A 22,339-nucleotide genomic window follows, 5' to 3' on the forward strand; every position below is an offset into this window, starting at 1 on the left:
GATATTAGAGGAACAAACTTCTACGCTAATTGAAACCACTAATTTCGAGGTTCTGAATGAAGGTTTAATCCCAAACAACTGCGGTGAATTTAACATTACATTAGTACGGCATTATAATTGGTGAGCTTTCTAAAAATACAATCTACTCTATACTTGATTTCATAAATAAGGTAAAAACGCATTATTTAAACCTACAACAAAATAAAACACTAATTCACCACAATACACCAAAACACTTTTACGTTTACACTGGACGCGTGTTTCGCTAAACTAACTGTTTTAATCATCTGCTGATGATGCCATCATGGTTAGCGAAACGCGCCGTCCAGGGCAAAAATAAAAGTATTTTGGTGTGTTGTGCTGAATTAGTGTTTTATTTTGTTGTAGGTTTATGTTAAAAAGTTAAATAATGCGTTTTTACCTTATTTATGAAAACAAGTATCTATAGAGTAGATTGTATTTTTAGAAAGTTCATAACAAGGCAAATAAAACAAAACGAAATAATATACAGGGTATCCCATTTAAAAAATTCAAAAGTTTAAGTTATATTTCAAAAATGACAGCCCCTAGAGAAAAGTAGTTACGCCACTGGATTCTAGGTATAAAAACTTCTGGAAAACTATATTATCTACCATTTCAATGTCATATATATTTTTATTCAGTTACACATAAATAGAACTTTTATTACTCTTTTTTTTGTTGCATTTATGACACTGCTTTAAAAATAGTATACATTATTCGGTATTATTAGTACCACTTTGGTTGAACCAATCTACTATAAAAACCAGCAAATACTATTCGGTTTAAGTGAAATGCGATTGGGAAAGCAATTAAGATAGGCCGGGTCTAAAGGTTAAGAGAAGATGAAATTATGTTAATAGCTGTGACAGATAAACATCCCAACCGAGCGGATCATTTCGATTTGTATTCAGTTGTGTCGTTGTGTCGCGAAATGTTGCCATGTTAACGGTGCGGTGTTGGTTGTTACAGATTCATGGATTGGAGCTGTACGAAAACAAGGGTGGAAACGAACGACAGTGTTGAATCTACCCCGGAAGGAAGATAAGGGTACGACTGGAGTGGATTCTAGTATTAGTACTGCATATTACTAGTGTTAGGTAAGTGATTAATAGACATAAGCATAAGAGTATATGCATTTGCATGTTTGCATATAATTAGGATTTCCATCAGGGTTGCCGTCCCGATTTTGACCCAAGAGATCGTCTCCACGCAAAGGCCTAATGTCCCGATTTTTATTTGTTTAATAGCCACGTTTTTAACCCTTATCTGGTCCGGTAATTGATATGTATCATAAACGGTCATGTAGTCTGTAGGACTACGCCTTCTAAAAAATTAAAAAAACACAAAAACTAAAAAATAACAAATTTTTATTTCATTATATATTATTTTATGTATTATTAAACTAATCTAGACAAAAATGGGTTCAATTAATATAAACCTTAAGAAAATATACTACAAAATAAAATAGCATACATATAAATTTGAAAAAAAAAACCGTATATTAAGTTTTAAAAAATAAAACTAAATTTCTGACAGTCATTACAATATAGAAATAAGTTTTTAATACTATATATAAAAAAATAAGTTATAAAACTGGAATTAAAGAAAAAGTTTTAGTTACAGCATGTGACAAAGTTCATTTTTTGTTTTCCTGAACATGTTTTACACAATGGATTTGTACATTCTAGACATTAAAAATAATTAACTTAGACAAAACATTGTCTTTAACTAGTATAAGAACTCTAGGATAAGAAATATCGTCCTATTGTTGCCAAAAGTCACTAACATTTTTCCGAATAACCAAATTCAATCACTAACTATGTTTTCAAGCGGAGAATCGATTACCAAAGTCATTAACTACGATTTCTGGCTATTTATGTTTTATTTTAATACCGAATAGTTACTAACTATAACATCTTTATGCAATGCAATTCATCTTTAGACGCATTTTTCTCGGAAGTAATAAAAAGTAAGTTAGTGACTTTTGGCAGCAATGGGACGATATCTCTGTGGGCGTGTTGTGGTTGTACAGGAATTGCAAGTATTCTACCAATTGTAAAGCATATTTCTCGTGGAATATTTGACATAGTCAAACGCATTTGTCTGGCAGATTGTCATATTGTCACTGTAACAGTCCTCATCATATCATTTTAATACAGTTTCTTCGTCACTAGAGTCTCCTAAACGCAATCTTTTCGAAGGCCCGGCCATATTTTATAAAAGTTTCTCACACACAAAATCTTACACAAACGGTCCGGCGTCGTCTAAGAGACTACGGCTTAAGTAACTTCTGCCAGAACTTCTAAAAAACTAATCCAGTTTGGGCATAAATATGGCTATCAGTTGTTGACCGAGAGGGGGAGGATTAAGCTGGAACGCCAATCGTGTAGGCGGTCCCAGTAACTAATAAGAATGAGTTAATTATTTGGCGTAGTCTGTCAGACGACGCCGGACCAGTTAAGGGTTAATTAAACAATAAAATTGTAAAATTTATTATTCAAATACATGTTTATTCATTTCTGGAATTTAAAAACACTTCTTTTACACGAAATAATTAAAATTTTAGAAATTTTAGAATTAAAAGAAGTAGATATTGATACTCTGTTTAATGAATACTCGATAATAAAAACTTGCATAAAGGAAATTTGCCAAAAAGGATATAAAAACTATAGATAAAAAAATAAAGTATTTTTTAACACTAGAGTAAATTATATGTATACCTTCATTGTTTAAGGGGTTGTTATTTATATATTTTCACGTATGATGTTGAAGTAGACAGATGCTAGAAATAGATTTTCAGTTAAGCTCATTAGGGCCCTGTTCCCAGAAGAATCTCTGACTAGTCAGCGCGTTTCTTATTAGTTGAAATGCGTAGAAACCTGACTAACAATCAGGTTTCTACGCATTTTAACCAATGAGAAACGTGCTGACTAGTCCGGGATTCTTCTGGGAACAGACCTTAGAACGGAACTTCAAATCTCATTTAATTTTACTATATCGCATTTAAGGATTTATGGATCTTATTAAAGATGATAAGGTTCTTATTATTACAGCAACAAAACAAATAAAAAATATTTATTACAGTTGGGGGTTGGAACCTTTGGTGTTACAACAGCAAAATAAAACACTAATTCACCGCAATATACACCAAAACACTTTGCTTTTAACACAGGATCTTCGTTTTGCTAAGCATAAATTTGATGCTAAGCTCGTTAACGAATCGCGTCCAGTGTTAATAGTAAAGTGTTTAGTGGAAATTAGCGCACTTGTAGGGGTTAAAAGACCTTTTTATACTTGTGTATACTAAGTATGTTATATTTTAAAGTGTTTTGTTGTATTGTGGTGAGTTGTGGTTGAGTATTTTGTCAAAAAATGTTCATTTAAAAATAATCAAATATGAATAAAGCCAATTTTACAGATTATACAGCTGAAACTCTTGATTTTGTTTATGTTTTGTTCTAGTTGTTTTAGATTTAATTGATTGTTTACTAATTTTGTTTTCAACTTTTCATTTTTTATTTTTACATAATTATTTATAAATTTTGAATAGTTTTTTAAGTTAACGCAAAAAGGCATAAAATATTGTTTCAAAATCCTATGGGCACATAAAATTTTACGTTTGTCCCGATTTTTTAAATACAAACGGATTTACCCGGACATGTCCCGGTTTTCAAAGCGTCCGGGGTTTTCCGGTCGGAATTTGAAAAAATGTCCCGGAGAGTACGTACAACACTGAGTTAATTTCACAAATGTAGCGCCAGGTTTGCGTCCAACGTTGGAACCAACGTTCGAAGCATCGTGTAAGAGACACATTCGCCAATTTTAATATTGTCGAAAACTGTGTCAAACGTTGGTTCGAACGTTCGTTCCAACGTTGGACGTATAACCATATAAATTTACATGTAAAATGACAGCGATCTTCATTTCCGAGCCATCACTGACGCCGTTTTTATTCGATCATACGGTACTGGTATGTTATTTGAAAACTGTTTATTTTTCATGTTGTATTTTGAACGTTTACAAAATCCTCATATATCTGATCATCAGATGTTGATGTTACTGTCATTCTTGTTTTTACTTTATAGGTCACTGGGTTAACATTTTACGAATATTTGAAAAATCTCCATCATTTTTGTGCATTATCATCATTTAAGAATTATTGATGGTTCTTGATACAAAATTCTGTAACAAACAAAAATAAATACATTTCAAGAGCACTTAATTTTAATTTTGTTTCAAGAAGATAAAAAATAATCCAAAGCAAGACCAGTTTAAAATGTTTATCAAATATTTGCTTAATCTTTCACGATTGTATAACGTCTTGTTAGAATCAAGGAACTTTTAATGTGTCTATTTTCTTACAACTGGTCAAATTTAAGGCACTGAAAAATTTATTTCTATAGAATATCAAATCAGTGTTTTTCATTTTTCAATCAGTTTTGTTCATCAGTGTTCTGTCAATGTATTTTGTCGAGAATTCTGAAATTATATTAAGATAGCAAAGATTATTTTTTGTTTTAAGTTACCAAAAGTATTGTTTAGTGACGTTGATTTCCGTTACTTTTGATTACTCGTTACTAATCGTTACTCGACTACTAAGTAATCATTTTAAATATTCGATACTTTGATTACTTTGTACTGATTTTGGCACTGCTGTCAATTTTCTCAACTGCTGCCAACCTTTGTGTCTAATTTTACACCTTAAGGGATATATTTTCAAAAATAGATTCTTAGTACTCACGTTTTTCATTTAATGCATACCTCTGTGTATAATTCTTTCTCATTTAATGGATACCTCTGTGTACTCTGTGTGTAAATTTAATACTTCTAGAACCGTTACAATTTTTTATACAGATATTCAAAAGTTCACTTGTACAAAATTTCACACCTAATTTCACCCTCTTAGGGCATGAATTTCAAAAAATCTTTTCATCACTTAAGGGCACAATATTGGGACCGACGGGCTAACTTTAAAAATGTTTTCGAATCTGCCAGAAAGCACTCTGAATCACCTAACAACTTTAATAAACATGTCGTTCCAAAATGGTATTTTTCCAAAATGTCTTAGGACGGCAATAATCATTCCACTGCACAAAGGAGGAGACAAAGATGAAGCTTCTAACTATCGCCCAATTGCACTCCTTCCAACGCTATCTAAGATCATAGAAAGGTTGGTTAAAAGCAGGCTGGTATCTTTTCTGTTTAAGTACAAAATACTTACTGAATATCAATTTGGATTTCTGAGCAACAAGTCCACAAATGACGCTATGTTTTCCCTCCTTAATAAAGTTTACTCCAGCCTAAACAACCATCATTCTACAGCAACAATTTTCTGTGATTTTTCTAAGGCGTTCGATTGTGTAAATCATAAGATCCTAATTAATAAACTGCAGCACTATGGGTTCAGGGGATCATCTCTCGAATGGTTTAAGTCGTATCTGAGCAACAGAAGTCAACTTGTGAGGGTGGATACCACGTTGTCTTCTAGCAAGCCAATAGAATGTGGAGTACCACAAGGCTCAGTACTAGGCCCTATTTTGTTTCTTCTTTTTATTAACGACATTGCTAACATAAACATCAGTGGCAAAATATGTCTTTTTGCGGACGACACTAGCTTCACTTGGAGCAACAAGGACATCGCGGCACTTCATAGGATTATATCAAATGACTTAATCACCATTAAATCTTGGTGCGATTCGAACCTCCTGAGTCTCAACATTTCTAAAACTAAGGCTTTGTCGTATAAAAACTCGTTGCAGCCTTTTGTACTTGACAACACCACCATTGACGTCGTAAAATCCGTAAAATTCTTAGGGCTTGTTGTGGACAATTCTCTGAAATGGGACATACATATCGAAGCTTTGTCGAAAAAATTGAGCTCTGCCTGTTTTGCATTAAGGTCTGTTTCTAAGGAGCTTAACTTGTCAGTGGCTAGAACTGTTTATTATGCACTTTTTGAGTCGCACCTCAGGTATGCCCTTCCATTCTGGGGTACGTGTTGTGCGGCTCAATTTGACCGCATTTTCAAGCTCCAGAAGAGAGCTGTTCGATATTCACTGGGACTAAACAGCAGAACTCATTGCCGGGGCTTTTTTAGAGAATTAAAAATATTGACTCTTCCTTCCTTATTTATATTTGAATCCGTTTGCCTAATACGTAAACATGTATCAGCTTCTCAAGAAAGGCCATCTCACACTTATCCACTCAGGAACGCGGAGCAAGATCTTTATCTACCTACCCCACGCTCAGAGTTAGTTAAAAGTTCAATATTATACAACTCGAAAAAAATGCACAATCACCTGCCATTTGAAATCAAATCCATAACATCATTTTTTTCATTTCGCAAAGCATTGAACTCTTATTTACTAGACAAGGCTTTCTACGCCGTAAATGAATTATATTTGAATTGAAAATCGAATTTGATCTTGAAAACACTGGTCTAATGTTTGCTATTGCTATATTTACTAATGACATCGAAATTAATTTATTTAGAGGTCATTGATATTTTGCTATAAACTGGCTAAATATTTTTGAATATTATTTTAATTTTTTTTTGTTCTTTGACATTGTAAACATTTATATATGTTTATTTTAACAATAAGACAAAATTATTTGTATAATGTTTTGTATTATCTTTTGTTTGTTTGTTTGTGTACCTTGTTTTTTTTTTACTTTGTTTGTTAGTTTACCTATGTCCACAAATTGAAAAATTTGTTGACAATAAAGGCATTTATTTATTTATATTTATTTATATTCTGTGCAAATTTACATACTCCTGAAATTTTTTTTCTGAACATTCACCCCTCGTCTCACAACCTTAAAAGGCGAATTTCTAAAAATCGCCCCTTAGTGCTCAATTACGTTACTTAAGAAACTTCTACGCAAAATTGCATACTTCTAAAACCGATTCTAAAAAACTTTTGAGTCTTGAAATGAACTTTTACCCCTTATTTTGCCCTCTTAAGACGTGAAAATAGCTTTTAACTGGTCAATGAGGAAAATGCATGTTTTTAAATAATGGTTTTAAAAAATAGTTCATATAATTACAAATTGAACAAAAAAAAATCGTTGATATCGGTTAAGAAATGCCGAAAGTTAACAAATGCTAATATAAAATAATTAAATATTGTTAATTTAAATGGCCGGGCAAACGCTCTCTACCGCGCCTTGCCGCTGTGACGTCACCCGCCGTTTTCCTGGTTGAGTGGAGCCAGACGCGTGTTTATTTTACACAGTTTGCTTTTAAACGCTGTTGAATCCGAGTCAAAATTTTAGTTATTTGTGTTAATTAATACATAATTAGTAATTAGTGATATTTATAAATAGTAATGGATGAGCGAAAACAGAAAAAAATGGTCCAAGGCCATGAATAGAGATGAAAAGAAAAACGTTAAATTATCCTCTATTTTTACGATTTATTGTTGTGAAGAACATTTTGATGTAAGTTCATATATTTATGTATATTGTCTTACATAGGTATATGAAATTTGAATGTACAGGGTTATTCATTATATTTTGACACCCACATACAGCCTTAACTGCAAGTTTTAGAAGAAAACATTAAATAAAAAAGTTGCACGGTTTTTCATATACTCTCTTTTAAAACTAATTCTAGTTATACAGAGTGTCTCAAAAAAGGTGGTCCACAAAATTGTAGGTATTTTTCACTTTTCAACTGTCAATATTTCGTAAACATTTGAAGATAGGTATAGGATATTATACATGAAATATATCTAGAATATCTAGAAATTTCCGAAGAATCCAAAAATATATAGGGTGTTTCACTTAAAAAAGTAACTTAATTTTGGCGTTTGCTTATGGCACACCTTATAATATTTTCATTACTGATAAACAATTTATTTCCTATAATTTCGTAAAAAAACAATCTTTAAAAATAACAAGGGTAAGGGGGTGTCAATATATAAAAAACTTTCTTTTTCACGCTATGCTCTGGAGTTATTTTTCCACGTACTAAACAAATATTTTTGTCTCTTTTCACTTCTACATAACCTACAGCATTATCTCCATACGTCTCCCTACCTGATCTGAAAAATAAGTTTATAACATTAATATTTATAACTATATAAAAGTTCGTAACAGTAGGTACCTACTTATACTTAAATATGCCTCAGTACTACAAAGCATAAATGTTACATACCTCTCGTTTTTTTCGTCGTAATTCAGCACCAATAAATTGGGAATTTGTATTTATAAAAACAGCCAACATAAAAGCATCGACTTTTGGCAAGTTATCTGATTGTGCTTTTACAAACCCGGAATCTGCCATTACTTAAAAAATTCTCAGAACACACAACACATACAAATAAGAACTGCACAAAAAAGCATAAAAAGCTCCTTCGATTAACGCTAAAAGCAACAAAAATGTCTTAGTACGCCACTTAAATACGTATATAAACGGAACACGTCTGGCTGCTGCTGTCCATCGCGCGTCGACGAGAACGGCGGGTGACGTCAGACCAATAGAATATCGTTTCAATTCGCGAGGCGTCGTTTGCGTTATCCATAGTATTTTAATGACCCGTTTTATAAAATTGTGGTACTGCTTTCAAGAAAAAAGTTTTTTTTGCATTTACACATATTTATTCTAATAAATTGAACAGTTTCTGGCGAAAAATAAAATATATGCATCTTCCTCATTACGCCACATAAGGAACCTATCCGCAAAATTTTATACTGCTAGAACAGATTTTATTTTTTTCGTATACAACATCTATTCCCTCATTTCACCCCCTTAGAGGGCGAATTTCCAAAAATCGCGCCTTAGTGCTCAATTACGTCACCAAAGAAACCTCCGTGCAAAATTTCATAGGTACGCCTAGAACAGATTTTAACAAATTTGTATGTCCATCCCTAATTTCACCCCCTTTTGCCACCTTTTATGTTTTCATAGACTTCGTATTTGATTACATTTACGATACAATACTATACACATTTACATATTAGGTATACGTATAAGTACGATACGATAAACTAAATGATAAATACACACAACCAAACTTATATGGAATCACTCTTTCTTTCTGACTAAATTTCTTGCAAGGAAAAAAATTGGTATACAACTTTAAGATATGGCTTTTTGTTGTAAATAAACATGATAATAAAGAATAACGACTGCTATGCTGCGATTTATTTTCTTTTGAATTTTGTGTGCAATAGTAAAATCACGATTGTCCGGTAATTTTCATTCGATACAAAACAATTAAAAAATGCCTAATGTTGGATTAACATATGTATAGAGAGGAAGAATTATTGCTCTCATTGAAGAGGAATGCCCCAAAGAGACGTAGCAGAGATAGTAGGCGTTACCCAGGGTATTGTATCGAAAACATATGCAAGGTACTTGGAATTAGAACACACAAGGACAGGCCCAGACAAAGTGGTCAAAGTGTCCCAACTGAACAATAAGACCGCCTTGTGTGCCAAATTGCTAGAATAAATCGCAATGTTTCCCATCCAAAACTACAAAGACAGCTTCAGGCAGCTACAGGCAGCTACAAGTGTGAACGTTTCAGTTGAAACCATAAGAAAAAGGCTTCCTGCTCGAGGGTTTTACAGCAGGAGAGAGTTACGGATTCCGCAGTTATCTCGGCAAAATAAAATTGACCGGCTAAATTGATGCCTTCAACATCAAAACAGGACAACTCGGAATTGGCAAAATGTTCTTTTTTCGGATGAAACCAGAATTGGTCTAAGATCAGATGATCATCGAATTCGGGTTTTCAGAGCTCCAGGAAGACGAGCGAGACTCCAGGCTGCCATGGTATAAAGAAGGTACCAAGATATAAAGAAGGAACTGTAATGTTCTGGGGAGGTATTATGCTGGGAGCAAAAACTCCATTGTTACCACTTCAACAAGCCTTAACGGGTCGGAGTTATATTGATTTAGTGCTAGAACTAATCGCTAATCTATGGAAAGCTATAATTGGGGATAATTTTAACTTCATGCACGATAGTGCACCTCCCCATACCAGTAGAGTGACTAAAGAATGTCTAGAAACAGAAAGTGTCATTGCTTTGGATTGGCCTGCATGTTTACCAGATCTAAACCCTATCGAACACTTGTGGGACAAGCTCAAAAGAAGGGTTAGAGCTCGTCGAAACAATTCAGGAAATCCCGCACAGCTTATTGATGCAGCATTAGTAGAATGGGAAAACATACCCCAAGACAACATTGATAATTTAATAAGAAGCATGCCAGCGCGGACAGGAGCTTGCATAAGGTGGCAACAAGGATTACTAAAATTATTAGCAATTTTCTTCTTGTTTTTGCTTTTTGGCCATTAAAAATTTAAATCTTAATTTCGTTTCAGAAACCAAAAAAATTCCATTGTGTTTATTTTGGGAACTGATTATTTTTTTATTGCTATATGGATTATTTTATATTAAAAGTTATTGGTAAGGACTGAGTTTTATTCCTAAACACAAAATTTTCATACGTCTCAAAAATTATGAAAAATAATAGATGATTCCATATAAGTTTGGTTGTGTGTACTATAAGTATTTACGGTAATCAAAGTAATCGTATGGTTTTAAATTCGTTACTCGTTACTTCGGGTATCAATCAGTAACGAGAACTCCAGTAACCAATAGTTACTTTTCCAACACCTCTAGTTTGGTATTGTTACATTGTTCTTGGGTCCTTATACTTCAGCATACAATATCACATCTATCATATATCATATAATATACTTACCGTTAAAGTCATTGTAAAGTTACATTTTCATTTAACTTTGCTTTATGAAGTGTGCCCTCTATAGAAATCATGCTGTACTCGCCACGAATAGGTCTGTCGTCTGTCAAATTTCCCTAGAGTAAAATCTGAATGGAAATGAATTTGAGTCGCTTAGGTCCGGTGCTAGAGTGTTATTTAAATTGAAATTAACACTCACTGCTAAAATATGCCAAATTTCTATGACGTGAAATTGAAAACTGCATTAGAATGGCTTAGATCAGGGATTATAAAGACATTAAATAGAAGTAAATATACTTGTAGAATAAGATTCGCTTGGATACGATTATAACACTAAATTTAAGGGCAACGGCCCAGCTATACGTCGAAACACCGGTTCCCATTAGAACACGGAAGTTAAGCGACGTAAGGCGATACTAGTGGATGGACGGGTGACCGGTTCGAAACTCTGTATCGTGCTGCTGTTCAAGGGAAAAGTGTAAAATCTATTGATACACACTGCTCATTCACGCCGGTACGAGGCCGGATGAGATCGGATATCTCGTGAGTAAGAGTCGATTTAGACACTTGCCAAGTCGGTAGGCCATTGACCATGATATGGCCGAGGACCGCGGTTCGGATTCCGCGTGAACAAAGTAGGCCCCGTCCAGATTAGCCCTGGCAGCAAAAAGGAGACGTTAACTGAAATCTTTACTTTACTTTTACTTTACCTCTATACAAAAGTGCTTCGTTTGTCCATTAGAGGACATCAAACTTTAAAAAAGTAAACACATTTTTTAAGATATTCTTTTAAGAAACTATATTTCCTATTTGGGGTGCCTATATTTTACTAAGCGCTTTAACATTTGACTTTCACAAAAATCAAGAAAAGTACGGGAACGGTGAAAACTAGCGATGGGAACTATCGAATGAATTAGACTATCGAATGGTTACTGAATGAATGATTTCAACTATCGAATGGTTTCATTCGAATAAAATCATTCATTCAGTTGTATACTAAAGCATATGTGACAACCTCGCCGTGCGACTAAATGGTTATCGTTAAGCCACGACTATCGAATGCTTTTGATAAATGAAATTTAGTATTCGTTTGATTTTTGTCTGCGTCACTGCATTATTAGTTCTTCCAAATTTTTATAACTTGCCTTCTAAATACTGTGCTATTTTTGCGTTTATTAAAATATTTAAAATACTAAAGCAGTAGTGTTTTTTTAATTGACGATTGTGTACGTCTGCAGGTGGTCAAAATTTTTCCGAAAATTTGTGTGATTTTCCGATCTTTCAATTATTTAATTTTATACGGTATATGGTCTATTTTTTTTAATGGAAACTTTTGAGAAGTAACAATTTTTAAGAGAGATGAGGTGAACTTACAATTAATTTTAAAAATACATATGTATTTGTATTTTAGATGTTTTAGTAATATGAATTAGTTGAACTTAATAATCATATTTAAGTAATGTGGTAATGTGGTTAAGTAAATGGTTATCGAACTCAAATTTTGGGATGAGAAAATTAAATTGATTGATTAAAGTTTTACACGTGCCAATTTAAAAAAAAAGTTAACGATATTTGTATTTTGTTTATGTTAATTCTCTTACATGTAGATTTTTGTGGAGAAATATTTAATTTATTTTTTAAAGTAAATGCCTAAAAAATTTACTAAAAGTATAAAAAAAATATATATATATATATATATATATATATATATATATATATATATATATATATATATATATATATATATATATATATATATATATATATATATATATATATATATATATATATATATATATATAAGCAGAAAGTAGTCTCGACTGACTAGTGAGTAGTCTCGATTGACTAGTGAGGTTTGATCAAAGATTTTTGGGGTTGCAGTCTACAGAATTTACCTTCATAAAAACTACTTCATTAAACATGGTTTGTGTTGATAACTCCACCGTGAAAGCATCGCTGACCAGTCAACCACAAGGACTCTTATAAGGCGGTTAAGCCGCCAAATATAAGTTAGAACATTAGAATAATTAGGAGATGTTAGAAATTTTTAAATTAAAGAATTTTTTGCGTCTCAATCCGAAGCGTGGAGGCGCAAAACAATTGACCTTTGGGTCAATTGTTTTGCGCTATATCTATTCTAATGTTCTAACTTATATTTGGCGGCTTAACCGCCTTATAAGAGTCCTTGTGGTTGACTGGTCCGCGATGCTTTCACGGTGGAGTTATCAACACAAACCATGTTTAATGTAGTTTTTATGAAGGTATTTTCTGTACCACGTTAATGTCCTGAGGAAGGAATAAATAAATTCCGAAAGCTTGACAATTAACAAAGTGTATTAATTTTGTCAAACCCTTCCGACTGCAACCCCACTAAATCCCAGATTTTCTTTATATATATATATATATATATATATATATATATATATATATATATATATATATATATATATATATATATATATACTAGGTCTACCTCTCTTTCTTCTGCCCTGGGGAGCCCATTGAAAACTCTTTTTGGCCACCTGTTCTCCGGCATACGCAGAACATGTTCAAACCATTTTAAGCTGGATTTTTCGATTCGATCCAGTACTGTCTCCTCCGATGCATTCATGATACGCCTGACCTCGATGTTTGTCTTTTTTTCCATCCTAGATATACCTGCACTTCTTCTAAGGTAGTCCATTTCAACAACTTGATTTTGCGCTTCATGTCTGCACTCAGAGTCCACAGCTCTGAACCATAGCAAAGAACTGACTCCACCAATGTTCTTCCAAGTCTCTTTTTAGTTGTTGCAGATAAGTTTCGGTCCCACCAGAGGCTGTTAAGACATCCAATAACTTGTTTGCTCTTCTGAATTCGGGTTTGTATTTCTTCTTTGCCCAAACCCTCGTTGTTGATAGTAGCACCCAGGTATTAATAAAAAGTAATACACATATATAATTTTGATTTCTAATTTTTTATTTGTATTTTTCTTCTATTACACTGCATGCTTAGAAAATTAATAAATGTTTATATTTCATGATTTTAAAATTTGTTGTTAATATAACGAATTAGTTCTGTAATTATTATTATTTAATAAACCAACGTTGCCAAAAAATTTAGAGACTATATTATTTTTAAATAGGATCTAATATAAATAATTTTGACTTCTAATTTGTTGTTATTATTTTGCTACTACTTAAAAAAATGTTTATATTAAATGATTTTAAATTTTGGTGTTAATAGGTATAACTAATTATTACTGTTATTATTATTTATTAAACCAGTTTTGCTTAAAAACATTAAAAATCATTTTCCTATATCCAAAATAAAAAGTATTATTGCAGTGTAACAGCAGAATATTAATAAAAAAACATGCAAAATATATAGTTATACTATCCCTAACTAACTATAATACCAAAGAATAATATTCTTTGCTAATACCAACTAATACGAATATACGGCAACAGCGCCGTTCATAATGTATTTTCTGTGTAAATACTAGCACCTCAATAAAAAAAATGTGTCCTTATCTTTATCTGACTCAAAATCAAAGATGCCGGCTTTTTTCATACCATTGCCACCGACCGCCGGCCGACCGCTGTCGGGTTTCTAGGAAAGAAACCTACGTCGCCGGGCGACAACTAAAATCCAGTTTATATTTTATTATAATCGATCCTGACGAATAAATGAATTTTACAAATGAATGAATTTTACAAATGAATGAATTTTATAAATGAATGGTTTTTGCTGCCGAATTAATATATTTCAAGGCATATGACGCATCTATTCGATATTTTTATTCGAATAGTTTTCGACGAATGTTTTCTTACTAGCTATCGAATTATTCGAATGAATTGCAACTATCGAATGTTTCGATAGTATTCATTTGATAGTTCCCACTACTAGTGAAAACTACCCCCAAACCTACATAAATTTTAGTACCGATAAATATTTTCTTAACCCATCGATGGCCGATTTTTTTCTCAGAACGGTCCTTCTAGTATTTACTACATGTTTAGTCTCTTGTAAAAAACGCCACCGCGCATACTTTTGAGGAAAAAGATTATTTTTTTTTTCGGCAATTGTATTTAATTCTATTGTATTTGCCGACCTATTCTGTACGACGGACTAATTTACAGGATCGGAGGTAATTTATTCAAATTGCAATCGAATCCAGCACCAACTCCGGTTTCTCCGAATTGTGCAAACGCTCTTACTCTAAGGCCGCTTGCACACACACCGATAATATTGCGCACTCTATACTCTAACATTTTATGAAACGTATCTTATATGGCATAATATTTTAAAATATGTTTCTAATATAGAGGGTGATTCTTGCATAAAGTTGGGAAATTATTGCTGATGACAAATAATGACTAATAATGAAAAAAAAGTTAGTAAAATATTTTTATTTGGGGAGATAACAAACTATTTGAAATAAAAACAAAAAACGTAAATTCCATTAAATTGAATGTGCACTAACTATTTTTATTTACGGATATAACCAAAGACATTATAAATATAGACCGAAGATCTCATTCATAAATACTCGTTGGTAGTGTATCAAACATTCCAATGTGTCAAACAAGGACAGAAGAGACAGAGAAGTCTAAAATTTCCGACCCCGGCAACTAGGCGCATTTGGATTGTTCTAATGGCCAGTGGCATATCGTTTTTTGGAACGAATTTAATTAGTAAAGTAATTAGTAAAATGTTTACTCCATATTAATATACTACATTAACACTTTTTCGTAAGATGAGTTTTGTTATAAGGTCTAATATAATAATATAATTAATATCCCACGTATACTTATGTTGAAACGTTAGTAGGTAGTTTTCGAAAATCGCTCCAACGTCGATTTTCAATTTAAAATTTAAACTTCAGTTAATTCTATATAAATTTTCAGTTACTTTTGAATATTTACAGGGTGACTCAGGCTTCCGAAACAGTTCTATATTAGGTTTGTGGTTGGTGACTTTTCTTCTTCCTTTTTTTTTTAAAAGGACAGTCCTTTTTTGGAATAACTTGTCCTTTTGACTTTTTTTTGACTTAAAAAGTCATTTTTATTTACGTATTTTCCCTGAGAAAATTACCTACAGCAAACAGAAATATTATTTTCGTCCAAATTTAATTAGAGATGTTGTAAAACTTATAAATACATTTTTCTTGTTTAGAATAGACAACATTTAATCTCAAATGTTAATTTAGGTTTTAGTTTTACCTTTTTTGATCTTAAAAAGAACTTTTTAAAATTAGTACATAGTAACGATTTAGTTAGTTCGCAATCGATAGCTTCCTGTAAAGTACTATGTAATAGTTGTTTAATCTTGTATTATTAATAACTTCCTATACCTAAAATCAATATTTAATGAGAAAATTGTGTTTTTTTGAAAATATAAGACAAGATTTGACTCTTTCGGTCTTCTTCTTGTACTATGATGGCTCTGATACGAGGCAATTACGTTTTAGTCTCTCAATAGAAGGCATTTATCATTAAAAGTATCAAATCTGTGTGCTACAGTATGGGATTTCTGTCGCATAATAATGAATATTACGTTTATTTACAAATCCATTACTTTTAAAGGTAGCTGCATCAGACAATCAAATTTTAGTTAAATGTCCCAATCTTCATGAACTGTATTAAGCATATGTATTGCGGTTTAAATCACCCTGAGAATCACCCTGTATGTTGACAAAAATATTTTGAAAATGTGCGTTACAATGGCCCCCATCTTATGTAAAAAATTGAAATAAAAATTGCAAACCTAAAACGTAATAGGTAAAAAGCTTTTTTGGAGGCCTGGGTCACTCTGTATATAGGTATGTATAAAACTAGTAGCCTAAGAATTATTTACAGTTCGTCCCATTCTAAAAAAAGGTAAACACACCGTACAAATAACTCTAGGAAGAGGTATTTGTACGGTGGTAAAAAATTGTTTAAACGAGGTCGAAGGGGTAGATATAATAATGCAATAAAATGTAAAAAAGGGCGGGTAAACACCTTTGTTTATTTGTTGAGCAAAATTCCTTTAGAATATCGTATATAATGACCAAAATATGACGCAATTTTAAGAAAAAAATGTCACTTTCTGGCTTATAATAAAGTTTCAAATGCAACGTTTATATTCAAATTTGTTATGATCTACAACAGTTAAGTAGTAATTGAGACGAATTATCATTCAATTACCGGCTACTACGTTCTTGTTTTAATAGCTCAAAATTCAACAAATATAATTAGAAATTATTTTAATTGTGAGAGGTTCCCTTGTGGGACGCCTATGTACGGCGATTACGGGGCGGCGGAAACAATACCTACCTGAAAAGACAAATTCGGGTAATTTGAGCTTATTTTTCCACATATTTGACACTGTCGTACCATATTGAAAATTCGCAGATTCAAAAGTACGTTAAACAAAAGCAAAAACTACTGAAAAACACTGAAAAGTTCACTTCGGACTTGATTCCGACTTCAAACACACCGTAAGCTAAACGTAGTACGCTATAACGGACCAATGACTGTCGCGAGGGGTGGTGGGACGGACGGCTCATTTCATTCTGGAAGACTAGCAGCGACGTTGCCAATAGTTCTAGACGTTTCAGCACATTAAACAGTAAACATGTCCTTTAATAGTAACGCATATATCCTCTTGTTAATAACATATTATTACGTATGCTTCTTTAAAAATAAACTATTAATTTAATTAAGAAATTGAGATTTATTGATATCCGGTGAAGGTTTTAAAGTCACCTTTTCTGCAAATCAAACTAAGTAGATAGGCGCAAATTTGAGATGTGGCAATGTCGCCTTCTCTATCTCAGTTGGTTTTTACAGTACGTAGTCAACCTCCGATTGTTTGATCGGGTTAAAATGCAAAATGTGATATCTGTTCTTCCTAAATCTATGGATATAACAAACTATTGGAAATAAAAACAAAAAACGTAAATTCCATTAAATTGAATGTGTATTTACTGATAAAGTTGATAAATTTTTGTGAAAAAAAAACTCAAATTATTTCAGAATCTAAAAATATTTTACTAACATTTTTTTTCATTATCAGTCATTATTTGTCATCAGCAATAATTTCTCAAGTTTATGCGTATAGGTTAAGAATCACCCTGTATAAAATTCTTGTGTCACAGTTTTTGTTAACATACTCCTACGAAACAGCTTGACCGATTTTGATAAAATTTTATATGTACAGGGTGGGTCAAATTCGACGCTTTTAAATGGAAACACCCTTTTTTATAGGAGATAGACGAAAACTAATATCGGTGTCTGGAGCTCAATTTTCATCAAAAACATGATGGTGAAAACCCCACATCAATATCTGTTACCGTTTCGGAGTTACGGGGTGTTTTTCAAAAATGTGCATTTTTAACAAATCGCTGTAAGTTTTTTGCTATGGAAAATTTTGTGTTTCTATGAAAACATTTCCAAAGCACCTTTTTACGTAGAATTGAATGGTTTAAGTATTTTTTTTTTAATTAATAATTCAAGAGTTATCAACAGAAAAATTGATTTCTTATTTGGGACACCGTCTATCTTTTTAATTAACTGAAAAGAATTTAAAATTACCTTTCCAAAAATATAGCACACTTGATATTTTGTTATAATCCCCTTCGAAATACAGAATATTTAAAAGTTCGCCACTTTTAACTAGTAGGCTTTGGACCCCTTATTGATGATATGCCCTTAATGGAACTCGAAAACATATTTTACAGCAAGACGACGCACCGCCTCTGAACACTGAAGTTATCAGCAAATTTTTGCAGCCAATTTCAAGAATAATTAAATAGCTAACCAAGATCCCAGCCGTTGGCCGTCGAGGCCGCCTGACTTAGTGCCCATGAATCTAATCCTATGGATATATTTGCGGAAGAATAAAGGTTCCTTATTCTTCCGTATAATCTAGACAAGAATTAGAAATACTTAGCAGTTATGAGAAGGTATCTTTCACCTCCACTGAGATGAATTCCGCGAGAAATGTTCAAAAATTGCCCCGTCTGTCCATTACAGAAGACGGTCGATATGTCGAACATCTGTATGTAGCAAAATCTCATGTCTTGGTTTGCTATTTATTTTTATTGTTATTAGATATAGTTTAAATGTGTTGATGTTGGTTAAATATATTTTAAATTGTTATAAAATTCTGCATCTCTCATAGCAAATATTATTTTCGTTTTAATTGATGCTCACAGCTAGAATTTTTTTGCATTACAGCCGGTGCCGTTCAAAGCCTACTTATTTAAAGCGGGCGAATTTTTATATACTCTATATCTCGAAGAGGAATCGAGCAAAATATCAAGTGTGTTATATTTTTGAAAAGGTAATTTTAAATTATTTTCAATAAATTAAAAATATACAGGGTGTCCCATATAAAAAATCAAATTTTCTGTTGATAATTCTTAAATTATTAATTTTAAAATTATACTTAAACCATTAAATTCTACGTAAAAGGTGCTTTGGAAATGTTTTCATAAAAATACAACATTTTCCATAGCAAAAAAGTTACAGCGATTTGTTAAAAATGCATATTTTTGAAAAACACCCCGTAACTCCGAAACGGTAACAGATATCGATATGCGGTTTTCACCATCATGTTTTTGACAAAAATTGAGCTCCAGACACCGATATTAGTTTTTGTCTATCTCCTATAAAAAAGGGTGTTTCCATTTAAAAGCGTCGAATTTGACCTACCCTGTACACTCAGATGCAAAAAAACGCAACGGATAAATTTTTGGTCAGATTTTTAAATTGTTATATTTTTGTTATTTTTAGCCCTATTTTTATGATTTTTTAGCAGGCTGTATAAAATTATATCAACTGTAATTCGTAAACTCAGTTTTTTATAAACTTTAGTATTTGGCATATTATACAGGGTTAATTGAGGGGTTGTTTTTTACCTTAACTTTAAAACACCCTGTGCAATAATTTCGTGTGTAAATTTTCCTAAAATATAATTTTACGGTCAGAACCATGTCTCCTGAGCATTTTATTTTTTTGGATCATGTCAATACATATCTTGGTTAATTTTTAAGAGCGAAATGAACTTGCCACCAACAATTTGCAATTTTTTCAATTATCATTTCTTTTTGAAGTTATTTTTCAATATGACAAGGCGGCTTTGGTTATTATTGTGAACTATATACTACTATGAACTACCCATCATGTTCGACGTTTGGGAAATTGGTTATAGGTCACGAAAGCGGTACCAGCTTCATTAAATGAACTTCGCTTGGCCCTTAAGGAAGACGCAATATGATATATGCAGCCTCAGTGACAGTATACAGGCAGTTATAGCAGCCAAGGGAGGGCAATACAAAGTATTAGGATATTTTATATAATTTTTGTTTCTGTTTGAATTCTTGAGTATTACAAATGTTTTCTTTAATGTCTTCTTTTTTTTTGTTTTTTTTTCTGTTAGTATACTTGATTATTGCAGATGTTTTCTTTAATATCGTTAGTTCTATTATCGTTATTAATTTTTAACGTTTTTTTTTCTAAATTTAGTATAGAGTATTCAATGCAGCGTATAATATGACGTTACGACAATAGTCACCAAAACCATCTCGTCATATTAAAAAATAACATCAAAAAGTAATGAAACTTAAAAAAATTGCAAATGGTGATCAGTTCATTTCGCTCTTAAAAATTAACAAAAGCATGTATTGACATTTGACATGAATCAAAAGACAAAATGCTCAGGGGTTATGATTCTGACCGTAAACGAAAAAAAAACACCGAAAAAAGGAAAATTTACACACGAAATTATTGCAGAAGTTTTGAACAAATTTTTTTATATTTTTTTATGATTTGACCATCAACCCCTATTTTTTAATAGCGATATTAGTAATTCAATAATTTTAATTTAACAACAAATTGTTTTTAAAAATTGTTAGAATACCTTAAACTAAAAAAGTGGGTATAATTGTATATATACCGGGTATAATGGTATTTACCTAAATTCAATATACTATTTATTTACCTTTTGGGCTTTTGGGTATATACCGGGTGCAAAAACTTGGGTGTTTACCATAGACTTAAAATAAAATATAGACTACACTATTTACATCTCAACGTGGACAAACAATATTTTTTGTACACATGTTTACTTCTGGGTACAGTCGACCGAGCCTTCCTCATCCAGCCTATGTTGTCACGTCTTTAATATTATCAATATTTTTTTCTTGTTATACACATATATTGAGATATTAATTTTACAGTTTTAATATTCCATAGATGTATTAAATAGTCTTTATACTACTAAATTATAAGTCGGATACTGTTTAAAAAGGATAAGTTCTTGACAATATGACAACACCGATTAGAGGCGAGGGAGCCTATTCATTCATTTATTACCTTGTAGTACCTGTCGCACGTGTGCGGTAAAGCTTTGTTGCCGCTATCTCCCCGGCTGTATTAACGCATTTTCTTAGCTTGTAGTCCTTAAGTGTTTATTTTATTGACTTTTTCTGTTCAAGAACTATAAAATATGGTTCGCCAGTGCCAAATTTACAAGAAATTTGACTTAAATAATCCATTTAAGTCTTGAAACGACTTTCGACCGGTAGGCAACTCTCAATTTACCCATTAGGAGTCAGTGGCGTTGTTGTAGAAAGGCGATTATTTAGATAATATTTTAGTAAAATGTAAAATCTGAATTTTTTCTCTTACATTATTTACTTACTTACATTGTAACAATATCATAATTATAACCCTGTTAATAATTAATAATGTTTTTTATTAAAAATATATTCCGGTTTATTCTAAAATTATCTTCAGAATCTAAAATAACATACAAGAATTTTAAAATGATATTACATTATGAAACAATATTTTTTAATATATCGGGTCGTCTCAAAAGTGGCTCACCCCCTATAATTTTTTTATTTTTTCAGATAAAAAAACAGATTTGTATGTTAGTAGGTATATGACATAAATTAGGATTTATTGACGTATTAAATTGTTTTTGGTCACCCTCGGTATATTGCTACTTTATTCGATAAAAAATGACACTCTGAATGACATATCATATGTCAACTTTTGACATTGTCGCTTAAAAACAAATCTTATTTTAAATTTCAATCCAGGGTGCCAAGGGGTTGTTAAAAACTCTAAGTTTTAATCAAGGAGCCTTGGAAAAATAGTTTTGATCGTCTAATAGGTTTCGTGTCTTGTCTAGGCCGGTTAAAAGATGTACATATCGTATTTTTAATCATACATATGTCAATTTTTTCAAATGGAACAAGGGTGACTCGTTCATTTTTTTTATGAATATATTGATACCACACACTTGGTATGGTTTGGTTGTGACCATTGTAAACCATATGCGAAAATGTCAAAAGTTGACATATCATATGTCATTCTATTCAGAGTGTCAGTTTCTATCGAATAAAGTAGAAATATACCAAGGGTGCCGTTTAAAAATTAAAAGTTATAGTAATTTCCGATGAAACAGGAAGTGACCAAAAACAATTGAATGCGTCAATCAATCCTAATTTATGTCATATACTAACATACTAAATCTTAGTTTTTTATTTGAAAATATAAAAAAATTATGGGGGATGAGCCACTTTTGGGACGCACCCGGTATAATAAAGACAGTACCGAGTTAAATAAATGT

General features: G+C 32.0%; 1 pseudogene; it reads left to right on the forward strand.

Moving 5' to 3' along the window:
• The first annotated feature begins 811 nt into the window (after nt 1-811).
• LOC115884704 overlaps nt 812-22,339 on the forward strand; it is a 98,662-nt pseudogene continuing 77,134 nt past the window's right edge.

Source organism: Sitophilus oryzae, unplaced genomic scaffold, assembly GCF_002938485.1.
Source record: "Sitophilus oryzae breed Bouriz unplaced genomic scaffold, Soryzae_2.0 scaffold_335_pilon_pilon, whole genome shotgun sequence".
Classification (NCBI taxonomy): Eukaryota; Metazoa; Arthropoda; class Insecta; order Coleoptera; family Curculionidae; genus Sitophilus; species Sitophilus oryzae.